Source organism: Uranotaenia lowii, chromosome 3, assembly GCF_029784155.1.
Source record: "Uranotaenia lowii strain MFRU-FL chromosome 3, ASM2978415v1, whole genome shotgun sequence".
Classification (NCBI taxonomy): Eukaryota; Metazoa; Arthropoda; class Insecta; order Diptera; family Culicidae; genus Uranotaenia; species Uranotaenia lowii.
Window position 1 is genome coordinate 157,258,609 of NC_073693.1, and position 10,824 is coordinate 157,269,432.

Below are 10,824 nucleotides of genomic sequence, written 5' to 3' on the forward strand. Positions count from 1 at the left end.
CTTTCGGGTGGTGAAAACAAATACGGTATTATATTGAATCCTTATTAGGGACTGTAATCACCATAAATTTTGGATATTATATAACACACGTTTTGCCTCTTACAATTTTATTTACACTATTACTGGCAACTGGATCTCAAATGAGGTGAGCGGCTGGTGTCACCAAAGGGCGCAAGACATCGAGATTCGGGAACGTAAGTGGAGATGAATTGGGCACACGCTGCGAAAAGATGAGAACGAGATTTGCAGATAGGCGCTTGAATGGAATCCAGGAGGACATCGGAGAAGAGGCAGGATGATGTACGTATAAATTTGGTTCCGAAGCAACTTGGTTCTGGAAGATCTGGAGGACTTAAGTCACGCTAAAGATATTCAAATATTTTAGAACTCGGTTCCGGAAGTCTTGGAAATATTTGTTCCATACATATACACACGACAATTTGAAATACCGTTTAGTTCCGAATGAAAATCGATTTCTAGCTACTTGTTTTGGGTAGGATCCGGGCAAATCAAAGTCATGTTAAATTGTTTCAACGTATGTTGCCAGTTATTTCAAGACTACCATGAACATTTTAGGAATGCCAACCGAACCGAAGTAAAGACATTTTCCAGAGAACTAGACAGAATGACATGATAAAAGTATAATGATAAAGTATGGAACAGATGATCCGCTACTTTGTTCCGGAATAATCTGAAAATTTTAACGGATTTGTTTGGAAAAATTCGTAAAGCCAAAGGGATGATTGGAGACTACGAATCTTCAATAAAATATTAGAATTAGATTGGGATATCCAGAAAACACATATGTTAATTACACAATTTTGAGTTATTTTTATTAGAACTTGACATCATGCAAGCTATTAAATCTACACACAAAATTTTCGAGGCCGGAATTTAGCAAAATTTTGCTCAAATTTGACCAGCTAAAAACTTAGCAATCAATTTAGCAATTTTTTTAAACTAAAATTTTTGCAAAATGGTCAAAAGTGTCCGGACTAAATTTTTACTAATTTTTCAGTAAAAAAAACCATTGTTTACTAAAATCATAGCACAAATTTATTTTCCCTTAAAATTACTAGATTTTTAGTAAAATTGAGATTTCAGTCTAATCGTTGGTTCTCTACAATGAAAATTGGTTTGTGATTTTAAATGAAAAATACTGGATAGTTCAATTGGTTTTAAATTTATTTTCAACTGCGTCACCCAAGCAACCAAAAGTCGCGTTTTTACTTAAAGATGGAACTCCGAAGTTCACATTTGGCTGAAAAAATGTTTTACGGGAACTTCAGGTGACTCTTGTCGCGTAAAAGTTACTCAGGAACTTCCATCGCCCTTTAAAAGGTTAAACTATCGATAACGGAACTTCTAAGCGCTTTTAATGGAACTTCTTTCAAGAAGGTCGATAACGTTCGCGTTACATTCCAAAACGCACCATTAAGATACTTGAAGGTGTTTTAAGGAACCTATATGGGAAATCTAAGCGACATGTCAAAAATGTTTTTCAAGAAGGTCGATAACGTTCGCGTTACATTCTAAAGCGCACCATTAAGATACTTGAAGGTGTTTTAAGGAACCTATATGGGAATTCTAAGCGACATGTCAAAAATGTTTTTCAAGAAGGTCGATGACGTTCGCGTAACATTCTAAAGCGCACCATTAAGATACTTGAAGGTGTTTTAAAGAACCTATATGGGAATTCTAAGCGACATGTCAAAAATGTCTGTCAATTTCTTGTCATGGTATTTGTTTTGTTTATATCTGTACTGATATTTACAAATTGAATTCAAGATTTTTTCGAATTTTTCTTATAAATGTTAAGATATTCGAATAAATTTTTGATGATGTGAATTTTTGTTATGATTCATATTGTGTACTGAAAGTCCTTTGAATGAAATAAGGTACCTTCTATTGACCAACCCACTCAATCATCTCAAATGACATTAAGTTTAAATACCAATCATTACAGTGGCAATTAACTATTGCTGGATTGGTCGAGAGGCTGGTGAGTTTCATTGCAACCTAGAGAGCAGCGGTTCAATTCTCTAGGCGTGTAAGCAGCTTTTGTAATCAAAACAATATAATTAAAATCAATGAGATAGACCATGGTAGACCGGCAACCTAGCAATCTGACATGTGGTTGTCAGAGCAATCTGTCAATCGGATTTTTTTTTCGGCGCGTAGAAGTTTCTTGAGATTCTCTTAGAAGCTGAATAGCGTTCTCTACAGCCACCTAAACGAACTTGAAAGTTGCTTTAAGAACTTAAATTTTGGGCTGATTAGCATTCTCTTCAGACACAAACGAGAGCTGATTAAGCTTCTATGGAACCTTTTTAAGGGAATTCTGGTTGCTTGGGCACCCACACCACTGTGAACATCCGAATTCGGGCCTTGAGCAATAATTACTGTTTCATCCGGCATTAGGGGGGTGTTTGCGGTCTGCCAGGAAAACTGAAAATTGAATGAAAGAATTACTTTTAAACTTTTTTGAAACGGACTGTTTCAAATTGATTCAAATGAAACTTTGTATGCAGATCTATTAGCTTAAATAATCAGGATTGCTTGTAGTAACTTCATGTGTTACTGATTTTTGGAAAACATTAGCGAATGCGTTAAGAAATTAACTCCAAAAAAAAATTCTTTAAACATTTTCTAAGATGAATAACATTCAATTCACATGTTTCTATTATGGATTCATATTTCTCAGACTTTTTTTACATACAAAAATTCGTACTTTACAACGGAAATAGAAAAAGCAAATGACTGTTCATGTAAAACATTTTTAACAGGAAATATTATTATTTCTTAAGTGCAAGTTCAACCTACTCAACAGTATTGACTTGTCTCAAATAAGTAAAGAAGACACAAACATTTAACCAGTATGGGCGATTATTTTTTAATTTCAACGTTCGTCGAAATGAATGAATGAAAACATTCACAGAGTATATTCACAGAGTACATTCACAGATAGTACATTTGTTTTAATTACTTACCAATCATTTGACAGAGGTTGCTGGCACAGCAGCCATTGTGGGCTCGGCAACGGTGCTTGGGGTCTCTTAGCTTAGCACTCCCATCGGCGGTCGCTTGAAGTGTCGCTTCACCAAAAGTTCGGTACTTCAGGCCGTAGTTTGGAACAGTGGCAGTGATTCCACCGAGGCCGGTTACTTCCAACAATTTCGGCAGACTGGTCGAAATATTTTTCCAGGGCTTGGCGGGCGTCCAATTCAATATGCTGAATCTCTGAATGGAAATAAGCTGAAAGAAATGGAAAAAATTATCAATATGGAATTACGCATCACAATATTTCGATACGTACATGTTTCTATTATTTCTTTTAAAGTTCTGAAATCAAATCAAAACCAAATTTCACACTGGAAAATATAAAATAAAACCAATTATCAGTAAATTTTCTCATAGGATTTTCGGTAGGACGATTCCAGAAACTGATATTTTTTTTTGTTAACGGAACTGGTGCTGCTTGCTTTTTAAAAATAACAACTTACTTGTATATCCGGACCCGGACTCGCTATCAGAAGACATTACTGCCTTTTTGCACGTTCCTAAGGCTATAGTTCGTAGCCCCAAAAATGCAATTGAATTTGCATCAAAGTCCTGCAAAAGAAAACAAACAGAAATACAATTTTTCAATTAGATCTGTTCCTTCTGGAAAAATTAATCTGAAACAGCGCTTCGTTCGAATTCGAATCTGAAATTATCAATTCGTTGCATCCTGGATTCGCCGGTCCGGAACACACAAACATCGTGCGCAGTTGAAATCTCCAGGCAACCAATTAAAAATTTGTGCTCTGAACTCGAACAGATCACTTACGAAGAGATTTTCATGCGTAGGCCACTTTAAACAATCATTCACTTACCTTTTTTTTATATTTTCCTAGAACTTAATAAAAAATGACGTGCAGCAAACTCCCGATGCAAAACACAACATCGCCATTTTGGGCAAACTGATCTGACACTGCTGAACTTGAGCAAATTACGACCGTGGTTCGTGTCCATGCTACTGTAATGAACTAAAATAAATAGCAAAGAGTTATTTTTACTCAAATTCAGTAAAATTTGCGAAAATTTTGTAAAGTGCTAACTCATCAGTAAAAAAATATTTTTGCTAAAGGAAAGTAACAGCGAAATTTTGCTAAGTGGAGCCCCGAAAGTTTTGTGTGTATGCTTTATGATGCTAACATTTCAAAAGGGCGAAACTGCCAAATGTAAACAAATCGAGTTAACGGTCATTCCGGATGTATGCGGTTGCACTTTACCTAATAAACGCGGTTTCATCTTAAAATCGCTTAAAACTTTCAAAAATGGATCGATGGATGAAGCTTTTTTACAGAGAGATGTCGCCACCAGAGTGTAGAGCTGTCAAACCTCATGTCAATGAAAACGACCTGCATAACATTTCATATGGGCGAAACCAGCAGTTGGTTCTAATCGAGAAAAACGTATTTGAGATTTCCGAACATTTTATATAGGGGAGATGGGGGCATAATGGCCACCTTAAGGAAAACGGTTATTTAACCATAGAAAATAGCTATAATATGGAGGTTACATTATTGTTTCGTGTTCAGACACTTGAAAAGCCTATTCCCTAACGGGCTGAAACGTGAAAAACTAGATGAAAACGTTAAAAAATGCATTTTAAAAAATTTTGCCAAAAGCTGAAAACCAGCCACTGTGGAGGCATAATGAGAACCCCCCCTGAGGCAGTATGAGCACCATTAATCAGAGCAAGATGTGCGTTTTTGCCGGGGAATCTAGCAGCGAATTCAATTCGATGAATTCAGGTGAGTCGTAGATTCATCAAACAAGGCAATAACAAAATAATCTAGGTCTGTTTGTAGAATACAAACAATTCACGCACGCTCATACATTAAGTGCTTTGTTCGGAGGATGATGCTACTAGCCGTATAATGTAACAATAAAAAAATCGATCATGAATTGTGAATGGAAAAAATCACCTCGAACAGAAATCTAACTCTAGTCTTTTGATTACCTCTCCGATACCTTACCAATAGGCTAAATTGTCGGATGAAAACTAGTCAAGGTGTGGCTCTATAAATCAATTTTAAGTCGCTGCTAGATTCTACGGCAGAAAATGCTCATTATGCCTCGATAATATGGTGCTCTATATGCCCCTAGTCAACAAATTTAAGTAAAAATGTGTTTTAAAATTGATAAAAGTGAAAAATCAAAAATTTTTTGATGGAAAAAATTGAGAAACAATGTGTACATCATGTTGCAGTGCGTGCATTATAGATCAAGGTTATTTTAAGATCATAAGAGCTTATTTCGTGGTGCTCAAAAATTATAATATTTTCGTAACTTGAGAACCAAGCTAGTTTTTTTTTAAATATCTCTGTAAAGATGATAAGGAGATTCCTTTTTTTGTGAAAAATTAATACTATAGGAAGTACGAAACAAATCCTCATGAAAATTTATTTAAGAAAATACGCACTTTCGTAGAAAAGCGTAGTTCTCATTATGCCTCGGGTGCTCGTTATGCCCTCATCTCCCCTATACCTAGCACTATTTCTTTAAAAACTTATGCTAATTATTCGATTATTGTTCGTTGAACATCAAAAATAGTGCATTTTTTCAATAAGTTTTTGATATTTGAAAGTTTTGCCCAATTCTGTTTTTTATTTCAGTTGTATCTGGAGGATTTCCTCATATGATTGGTCACTTTTTATTAATTTTGCAAATGCGTACTTCATTTGTTCCTACTCGAAAAACTAATAAAATGCCACTGTACCGTGAGGTGATGTAGAGTAAAAAAAGATAGCTCATCTTATGTGTTTATGTTATAAATTATTAATTTGGAATAATAGAATCTTAGTGCTTATAATCTAATTAACTAGCCCTTTATGACCATAATGACTTAAATTTTCATTTCAAGATTCTTATGTTTTGTCAACTATATACATAATTCTAATACGACCAACCCAAAAATCTGACTTTTTATTGTACCGCCATCTGTTAGCAGCAATCAGTTTGTTTGAAAATGCGACAGATGGCATTGCTTTTTCCCTCTATCGGTAGAATAATTCAGAAGGCCCTTAAATTAATCCATTGATAAAATTCAATTGGGCGAAACTTCATGTTGATTCATTTTCGTTGGAACATGAAGTTACGTTTATTCAAAATGAGGTTAATTTTTCTCGGTTCGAGCTAACTGCTAGTTTCGCCCTTATAAAATGTTACGCTAGAATTGATCCCATTCGATTCAGAGAAATCGATCAGTACACTGTAAATTTTTGCCTCGGTTTCCAGCAAAAAAAATTGCTGGAAACTGTGGTGGAATAGGTTAGGTTAAATAAGTTGTTATTCAAAATCATTCAAAATGAGTAATTATGATACATCACTGATAACTTGAATTATATTCTCTGAGCGTGTATCGTCGAACGTATGGTTTACTAGTTCAGTGTACATAAAATAAATAAATAAAAAGGGTATGATCAACTACAAAAGTAGTTTTAGGGTATTCGTGTGAATATGTAATATGCTGTGAGTGTTTCATTTTTAGATTGTGAGAGTATGTATGTATAGGTGTGAAATATATTAAAAAGATAACATATATGTATGACTTGATTGTTGGTATTGGTATTAGATCGAGGTTGAGTGAAGTTGATAGCACGTTAAACGTCATTCTATAAACCATTCTTGGCAACGAAGGTTGCGTTCCGAGAGCCTGTGGAGAATTACCTGTGCGGTGGCTCGATTTCCCGAAATGGAAACTGCGTGTTTCAGTGTAGCAATTGAGGACTGCGAGGGTGCAGTTACCACAGAAACGTTCAGCAATCCAAATTTTTGCTGGAAACCAGCAATCGATTTTCTTATTGCTGGATTTTTCAGCATTCGGTTGTGTTCTTGTCATTTTTGCTGGAAAATCAGCAATCGGTTTTCAAATTGCTGGACTTTCCAGCAATCGGTCTAGTTTGCTGGAAAATCAGCAATCGAGTTGTCAAATTGGAGTCTGTTTGTTTTCGTACGCTGAAGCAAGGTAAGACTCTTTTTCACGAATTTTGTTTATGTTAATACTATTTTTTCATTTTCCTCTATATTCTAGCAACCAGACATCAAATCAAGGGTGAGTTTGTATTGGAAAATGGATTTATCAGATTCATGAAAGGTATTAATCGAATCTCTATTTCAGGTGGCGGATGATTATCACATTGGCACAAAGCTGCCACCCCGGAGGCGGAATTGGTATATTGACAAAACATATGTCTCTGCTAATTCATTTAATTCATAATAAAAAAATGGAAGAAAAATATGTTGTTTATTACTTATCATGTGCACAGCCAGTTTCAATATTTAAATTTGATTTGAAAAATAAATTTGATACCAAATACAGCCGAATGCTTTGATTGAAATAGCTAGTTTCCAGCAATCTGGATTGCTGATTTCCAGCAATTTGAATTGCTGGAAACCAGCATTGATGTTTGCTGATTTTTCCAGCAATCGATATTGCTGGAAATTTTGCTGGAAAGTCAGCGGGACAAAAACCAGCAAAATCGATCTGTCGATCTGTCGACCATGATGGCTCTAGTATGGTGATCTCATATGCCAAATCGCCATTCCACCATATTGAAAAAAGTTTTGACAGCTGGCTGTAGTGTTTACGAAAAAAGGGGTCCAGGGATGCCAGGTGTTAGAGATAAGAAATCAAATGGCAAAAAAGTGTGTATGTGCAAAAGCCAATCGTAAACGAAAGATCAACAGATTTAAAACCGTACTGGGGTTTAGTTTATTTTATTATATTTGAATTGAGTTTTCGGAAAAAAGCAATGATATGAGTATATTCAATGAATTAATTTGTATTCTAAACACTTTTTTATAATAAAATTACAATACAGTTCGGTCTATCCGTATGTTCTGAAAAAGAAAAACTTTTCATTGACCGTTATGAAAGAAAGGATCTTAAACGATTTTATGGTTCGAAATTTTATTTTCAAATAACTATTGCATCATGTGAATACTGCTTAAGCCTTTTTCAATATTAACATATTCAGTTAATGTACCTTCACCACCACCCACGAGCAGCGCTGAGCTGGAGCTTTGCTGCACTTGAGGATGACTAGCAATTGGACAGCATCACCTGCAGAATCCTTCAGGGGCTCAATCCATTCCGGACAATCAACAGTCTGCAGTGGATCGAACTGATTCCCCAACCCACTCATCGGACTTATCGTCATGCTGCTCAGGCGCCTAACGTTGCGCCTATTTTCCTATTTCAGCTCATCATTCAAAAGTGCCAAAAACTTCATCTGATTTTCCCAAATGCTACCCATCAGATCCGGCTTACTCGATTGGATCTTCTGGAGCAGCGATGGCAACAGACGGGGGTCCTCCTGAAGCAGCTTTTTCATCTCGATGAAGATCGGATGTTCCTGCAGGAGGGCGCTTCTCGGACGATGGAATGTAACGCCTCGCCATGTTACCATCCGATTCGATGACTTTCTGCTGCTTCTAGATAGCTGTTGAAAGAAAAAAGTGTTGAATAAGCATAAATTTGTCATAAGTAATGCAAAATTAATGTTACTCACCGTTACCGACAAAGCTGGCACCGTCGTTTATAGGTCCAACTTCTTCCAGCTTTGCTTACCAGCCCGGAGCTCAGCCGGAAGATTTTGTTTCGATTCTATGAATTATATTTGCAAAAATCAAGGCGAAATCTTTGTCTAAGCAATATCTTGGTGATTGGCAAAACTTCGTGTTTTACAAAAAATCAGAGCACCTGGCATCCCAGCCAGCCAGCAGCCAGCCGAACAGCCAGCTGTCAAATTTCGGTTCCTCCTCCGCATCCAACCCTCGTCTACTTTTTGCCAAAGTGAGACCACCATATCTAGAGCCATCATGCTGTCGACCTTTTTTAACACACTATAAGCACTGACCATACTGACTGGACACTCGATTTCGTTTTCTGGATAATTTTTCCAGAAAAAAAACAAAAAAAAAAATCATTTTCCCAACAGTACGCAATGTCGATTTCAGAGTGCGCATCGATCGATTTGAAGAAATGCTATCCCAGTTAGGAAATGCCACCCAACTTTAAAAATAAAACAGGCAATTTCTACGATAAAATCGGGCTAAACAGGACCATTTTTCCTACAGGGCATTTTTGTCAAATTTTTCAGGTTCGCCACCTGCCGTCGGTATTGCGAACCTGCAAAAGCTGACAACAAAAAATTAGACAGAAAATGGTTGAATTTTTGTTCTAAGAGTCAAGTCAGTGTGGTCAGTGCTATAAGTTTTGGCAAGTTTACGCTTTTGAACGAAAGAGAGGGATAAGTTCTCTCTTTTCATTGGATCGAAAAAATACAAACGATAAGCAAATTTAAAGACATTCTGGTAACGTCTTTTGAATCGGACGGATGACAATATCTAATTTCTGTTTTGGTGAAAAGTAGCCAAATGATGTTGGTGTTTAACAGAAAACGAAGTACCGTTAAATGTTGCTTTTGAAGCTCCCTGCAGCTGGATTTGCATTTTTGATCAGTTAATAGTCCAAACCACGCAGTAGGGTGATCCAATTAGCTTAGCTTAGTTTAGCTTGATTGACTACTCACATCCACCTTCAATCATTGAACCTGGAATGCTTTATCAAGAGTTTAAAAACCAATTTGTAAACAGCTTCTTACATTTTTTTAAATGATATTCGTTATTTGCACTTAAATCTCCACGAGCTAAGGCTTGACTCAGTAGAACTTGTTCCACAATGATGGTTGCTACTTCGCGAAAAAACTTATGCTCTCACTTTAAACATCAATACCGGCGCCGGCCACGTCCTAGAAGTCAATAGATAGAATGAAAAGAGAGGAAGAGGAGGGAAAAATAACTTTGTGCTTACATACAAACTTAAGTTACCTCTGCATTCTATCAAATAAATTGGTTGGTGGAATTGAGGAAAATGATTCGATCAGGATACACTTTTGACTAGTGATGATGTTAAAATAATAGCTTAATTTTATTTTCAAACTCGCTTGCTTTTTCCTCATGAAAATCTAATGTTTATAATTGATGCAAAATTTTTGTATGATGGTTCGATCATGTCAAAAAGCAAAAGTAGTACTATTTACCCTTCACATTGGAATCTATCGAAAATCGTATAAGAAGAAAATGACTATTCTTTAAAATATTTTACTTTATATTTTTTTTACATGTTATATGCGATTTATAAACTTTTGTTGATTTTATATATTTCGTTATCTTTTTTACACTGTAGGATTTAACGATTTATGATCTTTAAAAGATTGAAATTCAAGCGAAATTCATATTTTTGTCGATTTCAAATTTTCTAAAATTTACATAAACGTTGATTGATTGTATAATTCGTTCAAAACTGCAGTAAACGTTATCTTATTGAAAAAAAATCATTTGGTGAAAGATTCAATTGGGATCATAATTGGAATCACATAATTAAATTACAAACCGCTCAATATGGAACTAAATAATAACGTGATAACCGATCAAAGAACTTAAAAGATGCCCACTAGTTCTTTAAAAAAAATGTTTTTGTCCCGTAGTCCGATAATGTATCCGTAAATCTTTATGATTACAACCTTAGAATTCATAACTTCTAGGAATAAATTGAAAATTTTAAAAAAAAAACTTACCTGCGTGCTTCCATTTTAAGATGACGGGTTTCTGGCCTTGTACATCGAACAATACCACTAAACATTTAACTTCACATCGAAAATAAAAAGTGAAACAATTTATAATTTTGTTTGACATCGAGATGAAATTTTGTAAACATTCTTCCAATCCAAGGGCTTGCTTCTTCTTCTTCCTAAGCTGTTGGTCTTATTT